General features: G+C 36.1%; 1 pseudogene; it reads left to right on the forward strand.

Annotated features, from left to right (window-relative positions):
- Positions 1 to 18,674: 18,674 nt before the first annotated feature.
- On the forward strand, positions 18,675 to 19,148 carry LOC102832670 (annotated as a pseudogene).
- The last annotated feature ends 5,060 nt before the right edge of the window (positions 19,149 to 24,208 follow it).

Here is a 24,208-nt window from a genome sequence, read left to right on the forward strand (position 1 = left end):
TAGTGTAGTTAGTTCAAACTCACCAGATGCTCCTTGAAAACCTTATATAGGGTTGTTATGTATTCGAACCAATTCAATGGCACTTAACAACAATAATCTGTTCACTGATACATTTTGGTTTTCAAGCATAGGTTCTACTAAAGATGCTGCTATCTGGCATGTTTACCATTACAACAAACTTCAGTCTTTCAAAAATTAAATTTTGCTATATGTTCAGTGGTATAGATGAAAGATAATATATGCCTATGCATAATATATCAGCTTCTTTTCATTACCTCCTGCAAAACTCAGTAACTGGAATGCATTAAACATATTCTGTGATGGAGTGAATATGAGCAACATTATCACAGCCATTATTCATTGGCTCTGAATTTTGACACTATGAATGAAATTCAGCTCCGTGTTTGTGTTAAACTAAATAACCCAAAAATATATCATCAGAAAATCAATATTTGAGTATTCCACTTTCCAAGCCAAGAACTGTTGCCATTTGAAGAATCAACTGGATGCTTTTCCTATGCCCTGTCTCACTCATAGGATAATTATGATGCTGCATGTGGAAAAACCAGCCCTCTCTAACGGGTCATTTGACATTTAAAAATATAATTCTTAAATTTCATTGCTGCTTAAATCCGATGGTTTTTACCTCTTGAGCAAAGAGACGGTAATGCCTTCTTGGTTTGTTTTGCAGAGCACTGGATAAACATCACACGTGGCATATATTTATAAAGAGACAGGCAGAACTACGTCATTGCCGGGGGCGTGGATAATCAAGTAACAACCCTGCATTTACTGTATTAATCATATTTTTGTGACTAAGAAAATTAAGAATAGATTTGGTTATTAGACTCATGATGACCTTGGTCTCAATCTCCAGTTTTGTGTGGCAAGTCTGTTGACCTGCCTGTACTTTGTGTCATTGGTAAAGTAAGGATAACAGCATAATAATTCCTTATTGGTCCAGGGCTTTGCAAAGTGATTTTGCGTTTTTTGTTACTTGAAAACTTTCATACTATTCCAACAATAATGGCTCTCTCAGGCAAAGAACACTAAGGCATAATCTCTTAAAGTGATTTGAATAAGACTTTAATTGAATAAATACATTGATATTTAAATATATTGCATATTATCTTTATCTAATTGTTGTTAAGTGCCGTCGAGTAGGTTCCAACCCATAGCGAGCCCATATAGAATTTCCAACGAATGGCTGGTGAGCTCGAACCACCGATCTTGCTGTTCAAACTAGCTTTGCATTCCATTGCATTAACCCACAGTGCCACACCAGGACTCCATCTTTATATAATATGATATGCATATTAATATTAAGGGAAATTTAAATGTATGTATTGGGGATGTTAGGATTAGAGGGAAATGTTAAAAGGAGATTTTGAAGAGAGAATTTGGTTTTGTAGATATGATGTTACAATTTTTGTTTATTGTCATTGTGTCACTTCTGACACCCATGAGTGTTAGAGTAAAACTATGTTTTACAGGGCTTACAAGGTTACAACAACTTTTTGGAAGTATATCACCATGCCTGTCTTCTGAGATCCATCTTACACCTGGAAAATATAATTTGGCATATACCGTTGGATGTAATTTAACGTCTAATTGAAAATTATAGTCATAGTAAATGTTGGGATTTCTTAAAAACCTTTCTTGAAATTTGAATAACATTTAACTATGGTATTATTGTACACATAATTTATAAAATGAAGTGCTAATACAATGTAGAAAATATATATGACTATAACTTTCAAAGGTTCATAATAAATGAGTGAAAGGACTGTTTCTAGTAGGAAATTAAATACATTAAGCTATGGAATTCATTATGTATGGAGAATTAATATTATGCAGACACCTCAATCTTCATTTATAGCATAGTGTTGCAATTTATTGTTAACAACCTATCATTTGACCTATAGTTATACACACTTTTCTAATAAGATCTTAATATATTATTTGTTCATTTAAAATCATGCAATAGTAATAAAACTACAAAGAGAAAAGCCATGGTAAAGGTGAAGGAAGGGAAGAGTCCTCCAATCAAATATCATAAATGCTGTCGGGTCAGTTCTGATTCATAGTGACCCTGTATAGGGTATTCGAGAGGCAGGTGGTGGGTTTGAACTGCTGACCTTGTGAAAGCAAATAAAGTATATATATATATATATATACACACTTTATTTGCTTTTCTTCTGTAGACAATCCAGACTAAGACAAGAAGGACATGTAAATTTTTGATATCTGTCTTGTAAACATGAGTAAAACCACTCTAAGATAATTTGTCAAGAAATGTGCATGAAGATTTTCTAGAAATGACATGTTATGATGATATAATTTACCCACTAAATTAGCCCATCATTTGGCAACTGAACTTTTTTATATGTAACATTAAAATTTTCTGTTACTAAGCTTGTTTTGTTTGGCATTTCCATTACTTGTAGTTGAAGGCTTCTTAATTGCTACATGGTATTCAATGCACTGAAGCAAATGTTTATAGAAGGTATATTCTTCCTATATGTTGTTGTTGTTAAGTACCGTGGAATTGGTTCCGACTTATAGTGACCCTGCACAGGGTTTCCAAGGTCATAAATCTTTACAGGAGCAGAAAGCCTCATCTTCCTCCCACAGAATGGCTGGTAGTTTCCAGTTGCGGACCTTGATGTTAGCAGCCCAAATTGTAACCACAGACTTAAAACAGTCTATCAATAATGCATGGGTATAGAAATTTCAATGTATTCATCTAAAATTAGAGGATACATTTTAGACAAAATTATTCAAATTTAAAGCAGGAGTGGCCTTAATTAACTTTACCCACCATTTTGCTAGGAGTACATTAAACTCCAGAAATGTTAATTGGCTTGCCAAAGATTACCCAGCTATCTACATTTAGAGGAGCTTTTTAAGAGCTATATTTAGAATACTGGTCTTTAGTTCTAGTCCAATCGTCTTTTCATTATATAATATATTTCCTAATACCCAGAAAATAAGTGTCTGATTTTAATTATCATTTCAGAAAGCTTGCTATGTAGTTGGACTCTTCTTAGATAACTGACTCTGTGGTATTTTTTAATTTTTCAGATTAGCTGACAGACTGGGCTAAACTTCTGTTATTTGTAAGTCTCTGTCCATGGTGCTATATTATTGCAAAGAAGAAAACAAAACAAAAAATTAACTCAGACCCATTGCCAGTGACTCGATCCTGACTTCTGGTAGCTTTACAGGACAGAGTAGAAGGGCTCCTTAGAATTTCTGAGACTATAAATCTTTATGGGAGTGGGTAGTCTCTTCTTTCTCCTTCTGTGAGGCTGGTGGGTATGAACTACTGACCTTGTGTTTAGCAGTCAGATCCTTACCCACTATGCCTCCAGGGTTCCATGCAAAGAAAAAAGAATTTTCCAATTACTATATAACTCTTACTTACTTTTTGAAAATAGACATATTTCTATGGTATCATTTAATTGTAAAATTTACATGCTATCATTGCTCATTATATTAATAACATGCTCACTGTATTTCTTTTGTTCCCTAGGTAGTTCTGTTTGCATATACCTGGTAACTGAAAGGTTGGAAATTTGAACCAAGTCAGGCATCATGGTAAAAAACATTCTGGTGATATGTTTCCATAAAGATTATAACCAAGAAAACAGTATGGAGTATTTCTGCTCTGTACAGCATGGGGAGAACATGAATCACTAGATCTGTTCTGGAAGAAGTGCAGCCAGAGTGCTCCTTGGAGGCCAAGATGGCTAAACTTCGTCTCTCATACTTCAGACATATTGTCAGGTGGGACCACTCACTGGAGAGGACACCATGTTTGGTAAGGTGAAGTGTCCAAGAAAAAGAGGAAGACCCCCCAATGAGATGGATTGGCCAAGTGGCAGCATCGATGGACTCAAGTGTGGCAACAATAGTGAAGTTGGCCCAGGATCTGGCAGGGTTTCAGTCTGCTGTGATGTGCATAAGGTCACTATGAGTTGGTACCAACTTGATGGCACCTAACAACAACAGCAACAGACAGCAAATAATGTATTTGTTTGAAATCAAGAATTTGAAATTTTCTTTGTTTTCACATTATTTTGGCCACAGTTTAGATGAGTAATTTCTTCATACCTTAGATTCTACATGAACTTTAGAAGAATAGTTTGAGAACACAACAGAGCAATATAGCAATGGTATGATTGATTTTTAACTGTTTTAGAACTGATCAATTTAGTTTTTATTTTTTCAAATATAAATCCTGCTACACTGGGATAGTGAGCTGGACTGCAAGTTTGATTTGTACCACAAGTTCAGTGGTTCAGACTCACCAGCCGCTCCTCGGAAACCCTATACTGGGTCCCTATGGGTCAAAACCAACTCGACAACACTTAGAAACAACTCCAATTTTATTAAGTTCCGTACAGTCAGTTCTGACTCAGTATTTAGGGTATCTGAGGCTTTTAAATATTTGCAGGAGCAGAAAGCCTCATCTTTCTCTCGTGCAATAGCTGGCAGGCTCAAACCACAGACCTTGTTGTTCGTGGTCCAGTGCTTATGGTATGGAGCCACAGGTACCTCACAATGGCAAAACTCATCACTACCCAAAATAAAATATATTTACTGGAAATAGTTTACCCAAAGTATGTGAAAACCTTTATAGCCCAGTTTTCTGAAGACTTGGTTATCAAAGAGAAGAGAGTCTTACAACCTCATTCAGGATAATCAGCATGTCCTTAAAAAGTTGCTATACCTCTGGTTTTCTCTAACCTATCCACACCTGCTAAGCTCCTCATGCCTCTTCTTTTCCCAGCAATAGTTGGTCTTTATGCTCTTCTTTGATTATACTACCAATTGCAAACTTAACTCTAATGATCCTGCCTCTCGATAAAGTTATTTCTTTCAAATATTACCCACTGAACTATTTCCCCTCTCTATAGTCTTGAATAAAATGTCACTTTCTCCTAATGGGAAGCAAACAGTGAACATCTAGGATTGGTTATAAAATGCTGATTACATGATATGATAAGACTTTATAAATTATATTCAGAAATGTCCCAAACAGTTCTCATAGTCTTGACAATCCATTCATTTTGCATTTTTTGATCCTAAAAGCACAGAAAAGCTCTTTGTAGTTATGGCTATTCAGTTAATAGTCTATGCTCAGAACTTCACATACAGTTTTTCTTTATATAAATTGCGATTTAAGGACTAATATTTTCCGTATTTCAAAAGAGTCACTTGTCATTCTGACTTGGAAATCCTGATGTTTCACAGTAAAGCTGTGCTCCCAGGGTTTCCAATGGCTGACATTTCTGTAGTAGATCATCAAGATTTTCTTGGATGTACTAAAATATCCAACCTTATGATTGCTGTTGTTAAAGTGAAGTGTCATCAAATAGATTCTGACTTATAGAGACCCTGTACAGCAGCATTTCTGAGTATCAGCTTGTGGGTTTGAACTGCTGACCATGTGGTTCTCAATCCAGTGCTTATCCTCCAGCACAGCATCAGGAGTCCTGCCTTATGATTAGCAGCCCATCAGCCTTTTGCACAGTAGGTAACTTCCCCAAGATCGTCTAGCTTGTAAGTGATCAATCTGGGGGAATCCATGTTTATTAGTTAATAGATTGTTCAAATTTCTAAAAGTACTATGCTGTGAGTTATTTGATATAACGCTTCTGGCTATTGTCTTTGCAGCTTCACCAAATGACTGGGCAGGAATATGCAAATGTGAAGTAATTGTGGTCTACCAACGGGACTAGCAAGCTTACTGATAAAGTAATTAAGTTACTTGACACACTGGTAAACTGGTACCATCCAGTAAGTTGTATGGGATACTAATCTGGGGGTTGGTCAATCTTGCCATCCTGATAGATTTAAAGTAAGTCATCCCAGAGACAGAAGGGTGTGGGGGATCCACTACCATCAACAAAGAAGAGCCTAGTGTAGAATGTGTTCTTTAGAGCCCAGATAACTTCACTGAACCTCCTTGATCCAGAAGATAGAAAGTTGTGACTTCAGAGATGGCAAGAAGTAGCACCAGCTAAGTGACACTGAGGAAGCAGAAGTAGTAGAAGTAGGAGAGTTATCAAACCCAAGAAAGAAGTAGAAAGTACTATAAGGAGGATGGTAGGTGTCAAAAATAAATAAATAATTACAATTAAAGTATAGAGGCATGTCTGACATGCGCTCATAAGACTCAGTCTTGAGCTGATGCTAATGGTGATTCTTTTCCTCTTTCACCAGGGTAGGATTAGAGGAAGTAAGATCCTGCCTGTCTCAGGCAAGGTTTTCTAGAGAAGGAAAATCAGTGAAACACATCTATGTATATCTATGAAGAGAAGTTTATTAAAAGGAAATGGCTTACATTTGCAGAGACCCAGGTCCCCAGTGAAAGAGAGACAGGGAGTCTCTCCCGTGTGTACATTATATTGGGAGCAGGCCGCACCATGAAGGAAGCATCCCATCAATTGATTGAGTGCTTATAGCTGCTCATCATATAGCTATGCTTATAGCTGCTCATCATCACTATGGGAATAAGCACATACCAACTGCTAAATCTCTGGATGTCCTGGCCTAGTCAAATTGATATATAGCCCTAACCATTACACTGACCTCACTCCATTTTTTGCAGCATAATATTCAATTTAAAACAGGATTATAATTGAGCTTACTTTTTAAACAAACGTTTATCATTTTCACTGAAAAAAATGATAAGCATGTGATAGCTTTCAAAGGCAGGTGATATTATTTTGCTTCTAATTTTTATCTTTTTTTTCTTAAAATATCTTCAATATAGAAAAATCTTAACCAAGTCAAATGCAAATGTATATACATCATGACACCTTAAAAAGGTGTACTGAAAATTTGTTCAATTTCAAATAGCATTCTTAAATCCCAAGGATATTTCAGTTCTCATACTAATCCTAATCTCCAGTTATTCCTGGGAAAGGATTTGAGAAAGACAATTACACAAAATAAAAGATGCTGCAAGATTCTCTAATAATTCTTTTTTTGTTTTTGTTTTTTTTTAAGTTTTTATTATGCATTGAGTGATAGTTTACATGGGAGAATCTGTAAGAATTCTTAAAGGGAGTCATGTCTGACTATGACCTCAGAGACATCAAGAAAAGAGTCTTAGCAACATGGAAACTTGTTAGTAGCTCTGCATCCCATCATGAACTAAATTCAGCCAATTTATAATCTTCAAAGATACTGAATCAATTGACTTACTAAAGTATGTTTATACATTTATTATGGAGCTCTGGTAGCATAGTGGTTACGAATCGGGCTGTGAACTGAAAGGTCAACAGTTTGAAACTACCAGCTGACCCATGGGAGAAAAATGAGGCTTTCTGCTCCTGTAAAGATTTACAGCTTTGGAAACCCTGTACAGGGTCACTATGAGTCGGAACCAACTCCACGGCACATAACAACAACAAACATACATTTATTGGAGTACTGGTGTGGAGCTGAAGGATAAGCACTGGATTGTTAATCACAAGGTCAGCAGTTCAAACCTCCAATCACTCCTTGGAAACCCTACATAGGGTTGATGTGAGTTGGAACTGACTCAAGAGCACTTAATAACAAAAATATACATTCATATGACAGTTGTGCAACTTGTCTGTTAAAATGATTTACATTTTGTCATGACTGAATACTCCTGTTATTCATGAATATAAAAAAATATATTTGAAACATACCAATCATGATATAAACATTAAAGAAAAAATAAAAGAAAAATTAGGGAGAAGAGAGATTGAAAGGGAATAAAACAAATTAGAGAAGACTTGTTTTCATGCTACCTGGGCAAGCAGAGAAAAAGAATGAGGGGAGGTAGAACATTTTATAAGAAAAAAATGCTGAGGAGCTATGCATAAGTGGAAAGTATACTTTCCTAAATCCCTATCATCAGCTGCACTGGTAATAGTTAGCAGTAATGTTTCACATATCTGGCTAACTTGATACATTGCCTATTGAATAAGCAATTATGTGCCAAATGAATGGTTTTCTGACCATGCACCTGATGATGTGGGTATAATTGCTCTGCACAATTTGTTTGTGTACTTCATTCCCCACTTTCCCTTCTCTGCTGCCTCTTACCCTCTCTGCTTCAATTTGTGAGAGTAGATGATTAAAATGTTAAGCCCTGAGGAGACAATCCTGAAATGAAATAAAACACGAGGAGTAGGGTACTATCAAGAAAATCAAGCTACTAATATTTGAGTTGCCTTAGTCTAAATGTAATAAAGGTAGCAGCGTGTCTAACAACAACAAAGAGAATGAAAAAAATATTCATTTAGTTGTCCAAAAACAGAAAACAATTTGATTATCCAGATAGAATACTGGACAGAAAATATCTCTCAGGACACAGTCTGGTTGTCTGTTTGCAATGATGGCAAATCACCTACTCTGGGAGCTAAAAGAACAAGTGCCTGACCTGAGATTTCAATAATTTCATCTGACATTTGTTAACATTGAACAGAATCCCCAGTACTTTCCAACATTATTACAGCAGAATGGATAAGCATAGAATAATTGGGAATAATATTTTAATAAATATTTTATATTTTTCCTTCTTTGTTTTCAGCACTGCTGAAAGGAAAAACTGTGTGCACCAAAGTATTTAGTTTAGAGGGATATTATAGTATTGTATGTAGTAGCAAGGTTAGTGGCTTAAACCCACCAGCCACTCTTCAGAAACTATATAAAGGCTTGCTATGAGTCTGAACCAACTCGAAGACATTTAACTACGACATTATAGTTTAAATTATGGTTTTCAAAAAAATGTGCTGTAGATACTAACTTCTATGCCTGTAGTTTTAATCCCATTTGTAAATGGGTTGCCACTGTTCACTTAAGAGCGAGTGTTGTTATTGTTTCAACTCATAGCTACTCTTTATAGTGTTTCTGAGAGCACCTGTTGGGTTTAAACCTCTGACCTTGCTGTTATCAGTCCAGTGTCTATCCTATAACTCTACACCAGGGCTCAAGAAACAGGACTGTTGTAGTTGGTAAGTGTCATTGAGTCATTTTCAACTCGTAGTAACTCTGTATAGGGTTTCTAAGGAACAGTTGGTGGGTTTGAATGGCCAACTTTGTGTATCAAAGTCCTGTGGATCCTACGGCATCATACCAGGAGACCAGGAGTAGGGTATATTTTGAGTTAATCTCTTTTCAGATATAAAAGATATTAAACTCAAGATGGCAAGCAGAGATGGAGGGAAAGAGATGCTAAGCCACATGAATAACACCTAGGAGTAGACGCTCAGAAAAGACAAAGATCTTCATTTATAATCAATGGAGAAAGAAATCATTCCTGCAGTGCTGGCACCCTGAGTTTGGACTTTTAGCTTCCTAAACTGTGAGAAAATAAATATCTCTTTGTTAAAAGCCACCCAGTTGTGATATATCTGTTACAGCAGTCCTGGTATGGTTCTGCAGTATGAGCTGGACTGCAAGGTCAGCTTGAATCACAAGGTTGGTGGTTCAAACCTGCCAGCTACTCCTCAGAAACCCTATACAGGAACATTATGGATGGGAACCTACTCGACGGCACTTACAACAACAGCAACAACAATAGATAACTAAAACAAGCAGTGTTTATATGTCATTATTCACAAGAAAGACTCTAAAACTGAATGGTATATAGGAAAGATTTGGAATTAAAACTCAAGAGATGAAATTTCAGGTCTATTGCTCACAAGTTTTATAGAAAATTATAGATCTTGATGTATGTATTTTGCTTCTTTGTAAAACATATACTTGTCATCTCCATCATACAGCCTTCCTTGCAGCCAGATATCCTCCATGTTATTGTTCTTGTGTCCAGTGAGTTGGTTCTGATTCACGGTGACCCTAGTTAGGTTTTCAAGAAGTGACTGGTTGAACCATCATCCTTGTTAATAGCAGTCCAGTGCTTATCTTACAGGATTCATATGCTCCATAGAATATTCTAGTATCTCCACATTTTGGATTGGTAAAATCTTTCATCGTACTTATGAAGGAAGGAAGGAAAGAATGAGTGAATGAACAAAAGAAAGAAGGAAGGAAAGAAAGGAAGAAAGAAGGGAAAGAGGGAGGAAGGAAAGGAAAGAAAAGGCATAACTGGTTCATTGAACTGAAACTTTCTATTGCCTCTTGTCATTTGACAGAAGCATGATAGATTCTATTTCAAGATTTCATTTTAAAAAAGGTATAATTTCTGAGCTTTTCTTCCCTGCTTCCCATTACTATAACATGCTGTGTCATATAATTTGTTGTGGCTTTTCATATTTGTTGGTTCCAATTCATGGTGACCTTATGGAAGATAGAACGAAATAGTGCTCAGTCCTATACCATCTTAATATCACAGGGATGTTTCAGTCCATTCTTGAAACTGTCATTTCAATCCATCACATTTAAGGTTTACCTCATTTTCACTGACTTTCTATCAAACATCACCATGTAGAATATTTATAAATGGAAGACAGAGTAAGCTTTATGACATATGTTTTTATGGTCTACATTTTTTTTTTCCTCTCTGACATTGTCTACACATGCCTGATTTCTGGAATCCCATAACATAGTAATTTATCATATGACTGTTAATCATTCTGCACCCTTACTTAAAACTTTCACATTATGTAGACAAGGTCATCAAGAGAATACTGGATACAGAGGTTGATATCTACAGTATGTTTCAAATAGTCCAGATATATTTACTGTTTTACACATCTGGAGAATTTCAAAATAGTCCTGGTGGTACCGTGGTTATAGTGCTTGGCCGCCAACTAAATCTTTAGTGGTTCAAACCTACCAGCTGCTCCAAAGGAGAAAAATGTTGCAGTCTGCTTCCATAAGGATTTACAGCCTTGGAAACTCTATGGGGGCAGTTCTCTTCTGTCGTATAGAATCACCATGAGTTGGAATTGACTTGACAACAATGAGTTTGGGGAAATTTCATGCCCTAACATGGCTTCTAGTGTATGTTTCCCAAAGTTAAGAAATGAGCACCACCTCCTCCTCCTCCTGGGGTAGCTCACATGAAGGCTAGTGATTTTCAGCAGCAGCTGATAATGCTGACCGTTCCCTCCTATTTGAAACACACACTTCTCCAATATCCATGACACTGCACTTCTCTGAATTGTCCTTCTCAGAATCTCCTTTTAAGATACTTGTTCCTCATTGTACTATCTAATATAAATATGTAATACAGTTGGTTGTGTTCAGCATTTTTTACTATATGAATATACATATATATAAACTACAATTTAAAATATATATATATATATATATATATATATATAGAGAGAGAGAGAGAGAGAGAGAGAGAGAGAGCTCCTGGTGTGGTGCTGTAGGATCAGCACCATAAAATCAGTAGTTAAAACCCACCAGCTGCTCCTCAGAAACCCAATACAGGTTTGACATGAGTCAGAACTGACTCAATGCAACTTAACAACATATGTATATATATATCAACTTCAAAACATTCAAGCCAGAATGTGTAACAAAAGAGATTGCTGCCATTAGATGTGTCTTAACTAAAAGCAGAGAATAGCAGAAAGATGTTTACCTGTATTTTATTGACATTGCAAAGGCATTCAAGTATGTAAATCATAACTAACTATAGATGACATTATAAAAAGCAGAAATTCCAAATCACTAAATTCTGCTCATGCACGTGCTCATAAGCCAAGAGGTAGCCATTCAAACAAAATTAGGGTATAGTGCATGGTTTAAAATCAAGAAAAGTGTAATAAGACCCCACTGGTAGTCCTGTGCCCTTCCAGAAAATCTATCAAGATTATCCCTTGGAAATAATCACCATAACCTTCTGAACTGACCTCTCTGCCTTGAATTTGTCTGGCCTTGCAGATACCCATATTCAACCTATATGCTGAACAAATAATACGAGAAGCTGGGTTCTATGAAGAAAAATGTGGCATCAGGATTGGAGGACGACTCATAACAATGTAAGCTATGCAGATGATACAACCTTGCTTGCTGAAAGTGAAGAGGACTTAAAACATTTACTGATAAAGATCAAAGAGCACAGCCTTCGGTATGGATTACATCTCAATGTCAAGAAAACAAAAATACTCACCACTGGACCAATAAACAGCATTCTTATCAATGGAGAAAAGATTGAAGTTGTCAAGGACTTCATTCTTCTTGGATCAACTACCAATGCTTGCGGAAGCAGCAGGCAAGAGATCAGATGACGTATTGAATTAGGCAAATCTGCTGCACAGGAACTTTTTAAAGTGTTGAAGAGCAGATTTGTCAGCTTGAGGACTAAGGTGCGCCTGACACACGCCATGGTATTTTCAGTAACCTCATATGCATGCAAAGGCTGGACAGTGAATAAGGAAGATCGTAGAAGAATTGATGCCTTTGAATTGTGGTGTTGGAGGAGAATACTAACAGTGCCATGGACTGCCAAAAGAACCAATAGATCTGTTTTGGAGGAATTGCCGCCAAAGTGCTCCTTGGAGGCCAAGATGGCTAGACTTCGTCTCTCATACTTTGGACATATTGTCAGGAGGGAACAGTCGCTGGAGAAGGATATCATGCTTGGTAAGATGGAGGTTCAGAGAAAAAGAGGAAGACCCCCCCAACGAGATGGATTGGCCAGGTGGCATCATTGATGGACTTAAGTGTGGCATCAGTAGTGAGGTTGGCCCAGGATCGGACATTGTTTCGTTCTGCTGTGCATAGGGTCGCTATGAGTCTGTTCTGACAACAACAACAACATCAGATACCCTGAGAAGCCAATATTTTACAGGATCTTTTTTTCTTTTTTGGAAGTCACCTTAATGAGACTAAGACAGGTGCATTCCTAAGAGAACTTGTCTGAAGCCATCCACTAATCACAGAGACATATTTAAACATGTTTTGGTTGAAATAAATCCATGCACTTATGAAATATGACCCTGTTGTTGTTAAGTGTCATCTAGTTGGTTCCAACTTATAATGACTTGTATAGGGTTTCTGAGGAGCAAATTGACTTTGCAGTGCATTAACCACACGAGTGGCAAAACTTTTTACTTACTATTTCTTGTGTGTGTGTATTTATATATAATATAATGCCTTTCTATATATATAATATATTTTATCTCCCTATATAATGTATCCCTATGTACGCTATGTCTCAGAATTGACTCGATGGCACTTCACAACATGTATGTATTAGGAGTCCTGGTGTGGCGCTGTGGGTTAATATGTCAGACTACGAAGTCGTTTGAACTGCAAGGTCGGTGGTTCAAGCTCACCAGCTGCTCCTTGGAAACCCTATACAGGGTCACTATGGGTCAGCATCGACTCAACGGCACTTAATAAAAACAACAACATGAACATAGTAGGTACATATTGGAGTCCTGGTGTGGTGCTGTAAGATAAGCACTGGACTGCTAACTGCAAATTTGGTGCCTCAAACCTACCAGTCACTCATTCAAAACTCTATAAAGGGTGGCTATGAGTAGGCTCTGACTCAATGACACTTAACAACCACAAAATTTAAGTATTAGTAATAGTATATCACCCACTTAAATACCATTTAAGAAAAATTATTAATTACACAAAATGCAGGAATGTGTCATATTACAAAGCTTTAAAACACTTTGGAGAACGTATTCTATAATATAATTGTTTGCATTTTAGGTATGGAATTATGTGTACTTTTTCTTATATATAGATTATTGTATTATATAATTTATTATATATCCATATTCAATATAGAGTGTATGCATGTCAAATTTACATATTCATAGGTGGTATAACAATATCAATACTATTTTTCAAAGTGTATTTACTTTTCAAAAATCAATGACTAAAATAATACTTTAAATGTATACATCATTTACTCCCGTGACATTTATCTACTTATTTTCAGAAATAAATTTTAATAGATGCAATGGACATATTATTTAATTATAAGATTATCTAATCTGTGCCATTTATAATTGAATGATAAGATACTGAAATATTTATTGTATATATCCTCTGCTAATGATATCTACTAGTTCATGTGACCAAAATTACCAGCCTGATCACATTATTCATGTCTCTCTTTTTGTTGTTGTTGTTGTTGAGTATTCTTATCAGGAAAGGGTATTGCATTTTGTCAAATGCCTTTTCTGTGTCAATCTCTGTGCTTGATCATATAGTTATTTTCCTTTGTTTTATTTATATGGTGGATTACAATGATTGTTTCTCTACTGTTGATCCATGCTTACATACCTGGTATGAATTCCAATTGGTCATGAAGTATTATTTTTCAATATGTTGTTACATTCCATATAGTAGGATTTTCTTGAGAATTTTTACGTCTATGATCATAAGGGGTATTAGCCTATAATTTTCATTTTTAGTGATGTCTTTGACAGATTTTGATATCGGAGTTAAGTCCAATTTATAAAATTAGTTTGGAAATTTTCCATCTTTTTCTATACCTTGTTGTTGTGGTGAGGTGCCATCGAGTCAGTTCTGACCCATAGCAACCCTGCATAGGTTTTTCGAGGAGCAACTGGTGAGCTTGAATTGCCGACCTTGCAGTTCAAACGGTTTTGCAGTCTGGAGCATTAACCCACAGCGCCACAGCAGGACTTGAAATAGTTTTAATAGAATTGATGTCAGCTCTTCTTCTGAATAATTGGTAGAATACACCTGTGAAGCTCCTGGGTCTGACCTCTTTTTTGTTAGGAATTTTAAATGATTTAATCAGTTTAGTCTTTTGTTTTGCTCTTGTTGATTCAGTGTTCTCTAGTCCAGTTCTGATACATAGTGACCCTATACAGGGTTTCTGAATCTGTAAATCTTTACAGACGTAGGTAGCCTTATCTTTCACTGGTGGAACATTTGGTGGGCTCAAACTGCCAAACCTAGTGGTTCACAGTCCAAAGCTTACCCTACAGAATCACTATGCTCCCTCTTTTGTTATCTTGTTATGTTGTCTTTGTTGTTAAGTGCTGTTGAATCCATTCTGACACATAGTGACCCTGTTTAGGATTTCTGAGAAGTGGCTGGTGGTGGGTTTTTATTTTGGTATAGATCTATTCAAAATTTCTACTTCAGTCCATGTTATTTTAAGCAGGTTGTGTGTTTCTAGAAATTTGTCCCATTTTTCTAGATTTAACAAATTTTTGGAATATAATTCTTCATGTTGCTGATGGTGTTTTTAAGTGCTGTTGGGTTGGTGCTGATTCATAGTGATTTTGCATAGGGTTTATGAGGAATCATATGTGGGTTTGAACCACCCACCTTGCATTTAGCAGTCCAGTGCCACACCAGTAATCTACAGTTCTTCATAGTATTCTGGTATTACCCTTTTTACTTCATTGGTTCTGTTGCAACATCACACATTTCAATTCTTTTTTGTGTTATTTGTGTCTTCTCATTCTTTTCATTTAGTGAAGTTGTCAGTAGTATAGCAAATGTATTACTGCTTTCAAAAAGAGCTCTGGTAACGTAGTGGTTAAGAGATGGTCTGCTAACCACAAAGTCAGCAGTTCGAAAGTAGCAGCTGTTCCACAGGAGAAAGATGAGGCTTTCTGCTCTCATAAAGATTTATCACCTTGGAAACCCTGTGCAAGGTCCCTATGAGTTGGGACTGACTCCATGGTGCACAACCACTGCCACCACTCCTTTTAAAGAACTAACTTCTCTATTGCTGATTCTTTGTATTATTTTTCTGCTTTCTGTTTCATTTATTTCTGCTCTAAACTTTATTTTTTCTGTTCTATTGGTGAGTATCGGCTTATTTTGGTGCTCTTTTTCCAATTGTTGGAGATGTTGTGTTCAAGTGTTGAGTTTAGCTTTTTCTTCTCTTTTGTAGTATGTATTTATTGCTGTAAATTACCCTTTGTCAATGCTTTTGCTGTGTCCCAAATGCTTTGGTGTATTATGTTTTCATTCTCATCTGATCCAAGGACACTTTTATGTTATTTTTTGTTTTTCTCCTACTACCCAGTCCTGTGTGGGTGACAATTGTATTGCACTGTAGGATAAGCACTAGACAGCTAATTGCAAGGTTGGCCATTCAAACCCACCAGCCACTTCTAGGAAATCCTATACAGGATCAGATCACTATGAGTCAGAACAAACTCAAAAACACTTATCAACAATTACCTAGTAGTTTCTAAGGAAAATGCTATTCAATTTCCATTTGATTTTTTCCCCTTGTTCACTTCTAATGTTATAGGATTGTGACCTGAGAAAAAATTCTGTAATATTTCAATGTTTTAAAATGTATTGAGATATACTTGGTGGCCTAACATATGTCCTATTCTGTAGAATACTCCCTGTGTGCTAGAAAAGCCTGTATTTTTTGGTGTTGCTGGGTGGGGTACTCTGTATATGTCTATGAGGTCAAGTTGGTTGATTGTGTTCTCACTAAATATGATCATCCATTTACTTAACTATTGCTTCATAACTATCCTACACTACTGTGGATATTTCCACAGAGTCATAATTATAGCCATAGATAGGAATCAAGCCTAAATAATTTATTTCTTAAAATGGGATATCAGTTTTCTTTTGGCACACTGATGCTGCTTAACAAAACACCTGAAAACTCAGTGGCTTAAATCAGTAATCATTTATTAGTCCATGATCCCTGCAGTCCTGTGATTTTGGGTTGTGCTCGGCTCAGCAGTGCTGTTCTTTTTTCTAACTCAGTGTCAGGTGACATCCCAGCTGTAGTCTGATGCAAGCTGCCAGTAGGAAGACTGGAAAACAATTCTGTGTTCTCTGTGTCTTTCACCATTGTCTGAGCATATTCTCATGTTGAGGGCAGAGATGCAAGGGCAAAACTAAAAGCATAAAGTATTTTTTGAAGTTTTTGCTTTTGAAGCACGTGCTAGCATTGCACTGGCCAAAGCAAGTTATATGGATCCAGCTTAAGTGTGGGATAATGTTACAAGATTTGGGGTAAAGGGACACATGTTGTTGTTAGTTACTCTAGAGTAGAATCTGATTCGTGGTGACCCCAAGTTTGTATATGAGTAGAATTGCTCAATAAATCTTTTAAGGATATGACCTTCCCAGGATCACTAAGCCTGCCTCTTCAGGCCTAACTGGGTGGATTTGAACTGCCCAACTTTCAGACAGTAGTTGAGTGCCTAATCCTTTGTACTACCCAGGGACCTATGGGTACAGTGGGGAGTGTAGAATAAAATCAACCCTCCACATATAGTATGAGTACATTGAATTTTACTATTAAGGGGCTATAATCACCTATTGAGAATTTTAACTTACACATACCTAGACTCTCCCTTTCAGAGATCCTCATTTAAGGAGTCTGTATGTTCTCAAATCCACACAGGTGATAACAACAGCAACAAAAATAGTTGCTGCCCACTCAATTCCAACTCATCTGTATGTCAGAGTAGAACAGGTCCATAGGGATTTCAGTGGCTTTTTCACAAATATTTTTTGGAAGTAGATCACTAGGCCTTTCATTCCAGGAATCCCTTAGTAGACTAGAACTGTCAGCCTTCACTTAGTAACTGAGCTCATTAAACATTTGCATCACCCAACAATTTATTACTTGATGGAGAGCCACATGCCTAATGAAATTAATGCCAAAAGACATGGCATAGCAGTTTTATTAACCTAAGGCAAGTATGGAGTCCTGGTGTGGTGCTGTGGGTTAATGCACTGGACTGCAAAGTCGGTTTGAATTACAAGGTCGGTACTCCTCAGAAAACCTATACAGGAAGCAAAATTAAGGGTCGTTATGGTTCAGAACCGACTCGATGGCATACAACAACAACAATGTTGGTACGCTTATATTTTAAGAATTGTCAAAACAATTTACAAGGCCCAAGCCATCCACAAAATGCTTGACAAAGCAAATCATGAGTAAAAGAGGAATTTTCTTCCTAAAGTCTTATGCTTACTTTCCAGAATATAAAAATAAAACAAAATATTTCTAATTTCAATGAAATATTTCTCCTGGATTTTCTGTTTCATTATTTTTCTTGTCCTTGCTACCTACTTCATTTTGTAGTCCAGATTTTCTCCTTTATCCAGACTTCCCCAAAAATCTATCTTCATTCTGTGACTTGCTCTGATTCAAAAGAATATCTGAAAATAACTTGGTAATAAATTGAAACTAAGGCATGTGCCACAAAAACATTCTTTCTCGAGTTTTTGTGTCCTCTCAAATAATAATACAAGGGCATAATTATCCAGCTCCTTCATAAAGCATGCTATTTTTAATAAATACCATGATAATCCAGACATCAACTTAAAATACAGAAGGAAAATACATATGAAAATTGATTTGTGACAAACACCTTATAGAACTATACTCAGTTTTAACAAACAAAAAATACATACCTCTGTTTTGTTTTGTTTTTTTGTTTCATTATAAAATGTTCTCCATTGTCTAAATTTCAAGGTCATTCCTTATCCACAAACTATGATTCTTATGAAATAAATAAGATTACATTTAGTGGTCAAGAATATTGTGTATAAAATGAGAATTAATTGTTTTATTTTAGGAAGCCATTCAAATGTATGGTCTATTTATTCCAGAGTTGAGGCCTAGTTTCAGAAAGTCGGGTCAGAGAAATTCTCTGAAAGGTATGAGGCATGTTTCCTAGCAATGACTTGCATCACCTATTCTGTGCAAAAACTCATAGCTTAAAAAACTGCATGTTGACTTTTCGGCCGGTGCCACCATCTTGCAGTAATCCCCCAAGATGATGAAAACAAAAGGAAAGAGGCGGGGTACCTGCTATATGTTCTCCAGGCCTTTCAGAAAGCATGGGGTCATTCCTTTGGCCACATACATGCGAATCTACAAGAAAGGCGATATTGTGGACATCAAGGGAATGGGCACAGTTCAAAAAGGCATGCCCCACAAATGTTACCACAGCAAAACTGGAAGAGTCTAAAATGTGACCCCGCACGCTGTCGTGAACAAGCAAGTCAAGGGTAAGATTCTTGCCAAGAGAATTAATGTGCGCATTGAGCATATTAGGCACTTTAAGAGCCGAGACAGCTTCCTGAAGCAAGTGAAGAAAAATGATCAGAAAAAGAAGGAAGCCAAAGAGAAAGGGACCTGGGTTCAGCTAAAGCGCCAGCCTGCTCCCCCTAGAGAGGCGCACTTTGTGAGAACCAATGGAAAGGAGCCTGAGCTGCTAGAACCGATTCCCTATGAATTCATGGCCTAACCGGAGTGAAATAAAGATGGCTGAGGTGTACAAATGTGTGGAGGTGTGGTGTGTGTGTTCCCCCCTAAAACATAGTATTTAAATCACATTGTGTTCCCCAATTTGCTTGATAATAAATGCTTTTACTGTTGAAATGCAGTGCTTGTTGAAAAAAAAAAAAACACTGCATGTTGACAGTCAATGTGTTACTAATAAAAAAAGTTAAGCACTCAGATTTCTAAACCAGAAATATTTGCAAAACCAATGCAAGTTCTTAATTGTGCTTCCTGTGTCAGCCATTTATCTCACACTCCTGAAAAACCACTGCATGGCTTCATTCTTTAGGCTCTGTGCTTCAGTTTGAAAAATTCAGGAATATTCATCATGATTTTCTTCCAATCAGTTAAAGATGTTCATAAACAAAGGTGATGAATAATTCATACAAAGCTCTTTTGTATGCATTCTAATGATGCATAATCATGAATTGATCTCGAATTTGCTAATGGGCTTATGAATATTTATTTCTATAGGGAACTCCTGTGCAATTCATGATTCCTTGAATACTGTTTCCTTTTATATTTTATCCTGTACTTCTACTGAAGATGCCATTGGGACCATTAAGTAGCTTTCCTACAGAGTTTGCATACAATAACAATTGTGAATGTAATGTCATCTGCAGACCTTACTAAACACACAAAAAAATTTTCCGATTTCCGTAGTCTCAATCTAACAGATTTTTCTTAGGTATTATTGTTTCCACTGTATGATCTTCTTACATATAACAGAAAATTTGCTATGTGAAGCCCACTTAACTAGTCAGATGTGAATATGTGAAAACATAAACCAAACTTAAAATCAAGTGCCGGAAATAACATTTCTTCAAACAGCCACTAATCTTACGCCAGGTGCAGAATTTGCTGTTCTTCAATGAATGTCTTTTTAGTGTGCCCTTTGGCCACTGACAAATTGGAAATTTCACAACAACTTTGGGTTGAGCATTTATATGAGATGAGACACTTCAGCCTAGGATTGTCATCAGCTGGCCCTTCTCAGGATGAGGAGAATTAGCAACAGCATTTTTGGAACTCTCCAAGAGTTTCAAGTACTTGGCAATCATTTACCAGTTAATCCTCCTTTGAGGGAGGTCAGCCCTCTGCTTGAATTTTCACATGAAGTATTTCACACAGATGTGAAATAATCTCTAAAAGGCCACAGTGCAGCAAATCTGGAGTAATAAAAATAATCAGACACAGATCTTGGCAATATTGGGGAGCAAGAAATTTATAACTTTGGTTTCCCACCTGCATGCTGGTTTTGATCTCTTGTTATGTTAAAAATATAGCTAATGCTCGCTATTTATCAAGAATTATTCTAAGCATTTGTGTTGTTGTTAGTTGCCATCAATTGAGTCCAGCTGATAATGACTTCATGTGTGCAGAGTAGAAAACTGCTCTATAGAGTTTTCAAGACTGTGACTTCATAGGTGCAGAATGTTCTTGTTTTTAAGTGCCATCAAAGTTGATTCCGACACATAGTAAAACCTATATAGGGCTTCCAAGGAGCATCTGGTGAGCTTGAACCACGGACCTTACAATTCAAATGACTTTACGGTCTGGCACATTAGCCCACAGCACCACACCAGGACTCCTAGGTACAGAACAGTACTGTTCAATAGAACTTTAAGGCTGACCTTTCAGAAGCAATCCTCTATCTGTATGGTGGTGCAACTTTAGTTGGGTTTAAAGTACCAAATTGAAGTTTAACCATTTGTGCTAACCAGAGACTCCCAACATTTAAATACAAGAATAAATTAAACTTTCACTGCAATCCTTGGAAATAGGTCTTGTTGTTCTATATTTATTATATAGGTTAGGAAACTGAAGCATACAGTGATTCAGTCAATTGTTCATTACACAGCTAGTCAGTGGCAGAGCTTTCATGAAATGTAAGGCTCCAGACTAAACTGGTAACCATATGGTATGGGCTCTACTTCTCCATAGTGTTCTTCTGCCCTATTATTTGTCTTGCCAGTCAGCCCAATTTAGCCGCCTATCCAGCAATTCTATATTGTTCATTTCTGTTGATGTCTCTGGGTGATGCAAATGACTGATGAGCTCAACCAAAGGTTGAAAGTTGAAGCCCATTCAAAAATGCCTTATAAGAAAAGTCTGGCAATTTATCTAAAGCAAACAAACAAAAACATTAGCCATTGAAACCCTAGGGAACACAGTTAATTCTCCTCTGTCATACATAGGATCATCATGAATAAGAAACAACTTGACAGTAACTAGTTTTACATTTGTCAAGTCTTCTCAAAAAACAAAGTCCTTATTTTTTATCCAGTTACTCAATTTCTCTGCCCAGTAGGGAACTACTAAATTATATCTATCCTGTACCTGTGCTAATCACTGAGGTCTGTTGAAAATGTGAGTCCTTTTGAAATTACTTTCAAATATTATCTAAGAAAAGCATACTGTGCCCCCTTTTGAAGTGCTACCCCTGCAGAAAATTGCTGTGAAATTTTATATCATTGTTTTCTCTAGAAGACTTTTAAAGTTATTGGCCTAAGAGAAGTAGGAAGATTTTCCAGTGAAGATAGAACAAATGTGAAGAGTAGTTATTAGAGCTGATCCAGTAAATAGATCACATGTCCTTCCAGACTTTTTATCTACTATGCCAAGACATTTTCATAAGTGTAAATGGGTTACAGGGTGTGTTCAACCAAAAATTACTTTGAGACTATAAATTCCATTTATGTCACATACTGGGTGGTTAAATTCCAGAATTTATAAGGAAAGCTAGTGGTTGCTATGAGGTCAGTCTCTATTCATAAGCATTATTCCATTTTAGAAGGAAAGGAGGAGACCTGGCAACTGTTTTGCTCTCAGTCATTCAGGACTGTTTTCAGTTATTTTAAGTATTTATCTCAGCACCCAGCTCTTAGGTGTATGCATACATATTTGAAGCTTGCTTCATTGCCTCAGTAGGGTACTAGTGTTTGAATAACTGACCAATAAAACAGCCTCAGAAACCCTGTGCAGGTTCGCTATGGATCGAAACTGACTCCACAGCAAACAATCACCACCAAATGGCCTTAAATATTAATAGGACAATGAGAATTATACCCAATACCTTCAAAAGCATTATAGACATAGTAAACATAATAATACAAAAAAGAGAAATGATGTCCTTTTTAGAGGATGCACTACACAAATTATTTTCATAGAAAGCACATTTAAAAATTACTCTAAATCCTTATGTTCTTTACCATTAGCACTTCTTTCTTGTCAATCTAGATCTAGTATTTTCTCCCTCATATCTGAGTGTTAGTTGGTCTTCTAAGTTTCCATAATATTTAATAAAACTTACTTTATTTCTCTTCAATAAATACTTCAAATGCTTTTATCTCCAAATAACTTTATTTAGCAGCCTGACAATAGACCTTCCATTTTAGAATTAATAGCAATTTAAAATCATTTCATAGTCAACATTTATCAAATAATGTATCTTTTTCAACTTGGTATTGCTTTATGTAATTTTTATATAATGCTAATATAGTTTTATTTCCTCTTAATTTTTACATTTTTATCATTCTATTATGTTTATCAAGAAGAATCTATTCTCATTTTTTATATCATATCACTTTAAAATTGTAATTACTATGTTATCAAAGTACATATTACTTAAAATTAATGCCTTACATGTGTTAGTTCATTTAACCCCTGAGTAGGATAAGCACTGGACTGCTAATCACCAGCCACCCCTTGGAAGCCCTATAAGGGGTTGCTATGAGTTGAAAATGACTTGATGACTTTTAACAACAACAAATGTTCAAATAGTTTGTTATTATTATCACTGCTTAAGAAAGGAAGAGAAAATGAGTCACATAAATACTTGCTTATATGTTGAGAGCTACATAGCTAGTAAGTGACCAAGTTAGGGTTGAACACAGGCCTTTTGTTCCTAAGCAATTCTCTACTTTGTTTTTTTACTAATAGTACTACAAAACTGATAATAAAAATGCCCTTCTCTTTTCCATAACAAATTACAATTTCTTTTACAACTTCCCTCTTCATTGTTTAACATTGATCTCCATATTTCTAAATAATATAGTTATAGAACTCTCTTGATTTTTCAGTATTAGTTACTTATTTATTAGCTTACATTACAGAAGACAAGAATTTAGCTCATAGTTTTCCATTTTCCCTATGTGACATTATCTTTTTTAAAACAACAAACCCAAACATGCAATTTCCTGATTTAGTAAAATGCCAGTGTTTACGTGTTTATATTTTTTGCAAATATTGCTCTCAGTAGAGTCATTGATAAAGCTCTCACACTTGCATTCAGTACTGAGAATACTTACACTTCATTTCTTGAGTACAGTTTTCTTTACTTCAATTGTTATCTTTCTATACACCTATCACTAACTCAGTAAACAAACTGTCCCCAACCGGACTGTGAAATTATTCTCAGTATAGTTAAGTTCATTACATAGACCTTTGAGTTCCAATTTTATCCATTGATAGAGCCTTACTTTGTCTCACTGTTCCTATCAGATCTGTTTATTCTCACAGACTTCTACACATCTGGCTTTGGAGAATTTCCATGTTTCATCACTCTTGGGAATTGCCTTCTGCTCTCTCCTTTGTTGACTTGCACTCATCTTGATCCCATAATTTCTTTTTTTGCTGTTTCCTCCATAATTTTGATGGATTATATTCTCTTAAAGAACTGTAGTTGAACACTTAAAAGACCATTTGTGCTTAAACATGGCATAATTTTATAAGCAAATTGAATGTATAGAATTATGGGGTGAAATTATTTAATCAGATTTTTGCTTCCTTTGCTGATCATGAGAAATCTGGTGAAACTTTTGCATGTGATATTTTGTTCCTTCTCTGAATGCTTTTGGGGTTTGAATTAGGTTTAAAATTTCAACACAATTGTGTATGATTTGTGATGAAAAATCAGTGACATTAATGATCAGAAAATCCATGTCTTTCAGGTCTAAAATATTTCTTTCTCATTTTTTTCTCACTTTCTGCCAAACGTGAACTTGATCCATATATACTTTATTT

The sequence above is a fragment of the Chrysochloris asiatica genome, unplaced genomic scaffold (genome assembly GCF_000296735.1).
Source record: "Chrysochloris asiatica unplaced genomic scaffold, ChrAsi1.0 scaffold00006, whole genome shotgun sequence".
Lineage (NCBI taxonomy): Eukaryota > Metazoa > Chordata > Mammalia > Afrosoricida > Chrysochloridae > Chrysochloris > Chrysochloris asiatica.